Here is a 3808-nt window from a genome sequence, read left to right on the forward strand (position 1 = left end):
CCAAGAGTGAACCCTAAGGTAAACTATGGACTCTGGGTGATTATGATGTGTCAGTGTTGGCTCATCCTTGGTGAAAAAAAAAAATCTTGCTGAGTGATGTTGATAATGAGGGAGGCTATGCGTGTGTAGGGCAGGGTTTATAGGAAACCTCTGTACCTTCCTCTCAATTTTTCTGTAAACTTAAAACTGCTCTTAAAAAAAAAGTCTAAGATGATAGATGGATAGATAGGTAGGTAGGTAGGTAAGTAGATCAATAGATTGACAGATCAATAAACAGAAGTGTTTTCTAACTATGAAATACATATTTGACCAATACAAGAGCAAACATACTAGCAGCTCTGCCCCCTTTCCTATCTCCTGGCAGTATGGATGGCTGGAAGCAAGCTAGAGTGGCCCAGTCAAATTCTCTCACCCAGGAGTTTGAAAACCTCAGTAAAGACAAGGCCTCTATTTCCTGTCCTTCCCCATCTTGGTTGTTTAATTCTTCTACCAATCCTGTAAACTGCCAATATTTTTCCAATAATCTGTCTTCCCCAGGTTTGAGGAATGATCAGAAATGCATTTAGTCATAAGTTTTTTTTCAAGAACCATTTCCTCTTTAAATCCTTTTTTGGTTTTGTTCTATTAATGTCTGAATAAAGGATCCATGAGTGAGTGCCAGAGTATAAATAATGAAACAGGCACTTCTTATACAACCCCAGTGGCCATCATCCTTATTCTCTATTGTTTATTGTCTGTTGAATGAAGATTGCCCACTCTCTGGGAAGAGCCCAGATAGGGATTCTGTTGGTGTTGGTACAATGCCTAGAACTGACAGTCACCGTGGAGTGCAGCTCTCACACACCTTCCCTTTTATGGGTAGAGAACAGTGATAAACATGCTGAAAAGGGACTCCAGGAGTGTGGGGGAAGCTGTGTGGAAATCATCAGGAAAGGGAAGCAGGGGGCATGCCAGAAGTAGGAAAAATCATGCCTTGCTCCAGCAGTTTGAATGAGGCACTGAGCACTCTGTGGAATATGCCAAGACTCCATCTTTGACATAGTTTTGGTGCCTGAAAAAGACTTTTCAGCTGGAACTCAGTGTATGAAACCCTATCAATAATTGAACTTAAAAAGGAGCAACTATATGAGACGATGGATATATTAATTTGCCTGAATTTGGTAATCATTTCACAATATATACATATATCAAAACATCAAGATGTACACCTTAAAGATATACAATTTTTTGTCAATTACACCTTAATAAAGTAAAATAATAATAATTATTACTGAACTATGATATGGTAGATCTACAGACTCTATGCAGGACTCCTAAAAGGAAAAATGGTCCTGATTCACCACCACTACTTCCACTACCACCACCATAAAAGATTTTAATGCTTAATCTCCTTTAACTTTTCAGATTTTATTGTTGATGTGGGAAACAAAGGCAGAAGGAAATGGAGATAAAATTAAATGTCCTTATAACCTATAGCCCACTGACAAATACTTGAAGCAGGCAGAGTATAACTTCCTCCAGGAAACTCCCAACTGTCTTAATGTTAATGCCTTGCTAGAGGGAAAAACAACCTTAACTCAACAATGGCAAAGCCTCTGGTATCCTGTGAGTCTTCTTTAACATATGAAAATCCTTTTGAAAACTTCCCTCTTCCTTACATCCCCCCAACTCCCAAGTATATAATCAGCCACCCCCACAACCCCAGTGCAGCAGCTCTTTCTGCCTATGGGTCCTGTCCCCGTGCTTTAATAAAACCACCATTTTGCATCAAAGACAGTCTCAAGAATTCTTTCTTGGCCATCAGCTACAGATCTCACCCCACCAAACCTCACCTATATTCCAAAACTACATCATTATGAAGACCTTACTTTGAAAATGAGACCGAAGAGTAGAAGGATGAAGGGCTTTGTGCAGGACAACCAGCTGGCTGTTGGCAGAACTGAGCCTGAATCCTGGAACTCAAATATCTTGAGGTGTTAGAGTTTCTCCAAGAACTATAATGATTTATAACAATATATAATAATCATTTGACATTTCCAAGTTGGTCACATTTTGTTTTATATGTACTTTCTTCCTTCTGACAGTTTCCAGGTGCTTGGGAATTTAATAAAGTTTGATCATATTTAACAAGATATCCTACAGCTTGATAAGCATCATACATTTTCATAATAAAGGACTCATTTCCAATTAAAATTGCTATTGTTTACTTATTTAATATAAGTTGTCCACTTTGGGGGCATCAGTCCCACAAAATATAAAATGTCTTGGACATAAATGCTGCAATATGGGGTTTCATTCACTTCATCTATTCATTCATTTATTCACTCAGGCATCATTGAACTGAAATTAACAAATCTAATCAACATTTTACATGCCCATTGTATGCCTGGTGTAAGGGACACAACCAGGTTTGTAAAAGGCATAATCCCATCAAAAAGAATCTCACAGTTTAATTGGAAGACAGGTATATAAGGGGGCAGGGGACCCTGAGCCCAGCATGGGTGTCAGGTGACTAGAGTGCCAGAGAACATTTCATGCAAGAGTATGGCCTGAAGGGGTAGAGCAAGATGGCGGAGGAGTAGGAGAACTGGATTTCCTCTGGTCTCAGGAATTCAGCTGGATAGGGATCAAACCATTCTGAACACCTACAAACTCAACAGGAGATCGAAGAAAAGAATAACAACTCTCTGAACAGAAAAGCAACCACTTTGTGGAAGGTAGGACATGCGGAGAAGTGAATCCGAGGCGATATTCAGGGGGATAAACAGCAAGGGAGGGGGCAGGATGTCCACTATCACCACTGCTGTTCAACATAGTATTAGAAGTCTTAGCCACAGCAATCAGACAATGAAAAGAAATAAAAGGCATCCAAATCAGCAAAGAAGAAGTCAAACTCTCACTCTTTGCAGATGATATGATACTTCACATGGAAAACCCAAAAGACTCCACCCCAAAACTGCTAGAACTCATACAGGAATTCAGTCAAGTGGCAGGATATATAAAATCAATACACAGAAATCAGTGGCATTCTTATACACCAACAACAAGACAGAAGAAAGAGAAATTAAGGCGTCGATCCCATTTACAATTACACCCCAAACCATAAGATACCTAGGAATAAATCTAACCAAAGAGACAAAGGATCTGTACTCAGAAAACTATAAAACACTCATGAAAGAAATTGAGGAAGACACAAAGAAATGGAAAACGTTCCATGCTCATGGATTGGAAGAACAAATATTGTGAAGATGTCAATGCTACCTAGAGCAATCTACACGTTCAATGTGATCCCCATCAAAATACCATCCACTTTTTTCAAAGAAATGGAACAAATAATCCTAAAATTTGTATGGAACCAGAAAAGACCCCGAATAGCCAGAGGAATGTTGAAAAAGAAAAGCAAAGCTGGCGGCATCACAATTCCGGACTTCCAGCTCTATTACAAAGCTGTCATCATCAAGACAGTATGTTACTGGCACAAAAACAGACACATAGATCAATGGAACAGAATAGAGAGCCCAGAAATGGACCCTCAACTCTATGGTCAACTTCGGCAAAGTGGGAAAGAATGTCCAATGGAAAAAAGACAGTCTCTTCAACAAATGGTGTTGGGAAAATTGGACAGCCACATGCAGAAGAATGACACTGGAACGTTTCCTTACACCACACACAAAAATAGACTCCAAATGGTTGAAAGACCTCAATGTGAGACAGGAGTCCATCAAAATCCTAAAGGAGAACACAGGCAGCAACCTCTTGGACCTCAGCCACAGCAACTTCTTCCTAGAAACATTGCCAAGGGCAAGGG

At 39.7% G+C, this 3808-nt stretch overlaps 1 pseudogene; it reads left to right on the forward strand.

Moving 5' to 3' along the window:
- Positions 1-550, forward strand: part of LOC110584414 — a 14012-nt pseudogene extending 13462 nt beyond the window's left edge.
- The last annotated feature ends 3258 nt before the right edge of the window (positions 551-3808 follow it).

This window comes from Neomonachus schauinslandi, chromosome 9 (assembly GCF_002201575.2).
Source record: "Neomonachus schauinslandi chromosome 9, ASM220157v2, whole genome shotgun sequence".
NCBI lineage: Eukaryota > Metazoa > Chordata > Mammalia > Carnivora > Phocidae > Neomonachus > Neomonachus schauinslandi.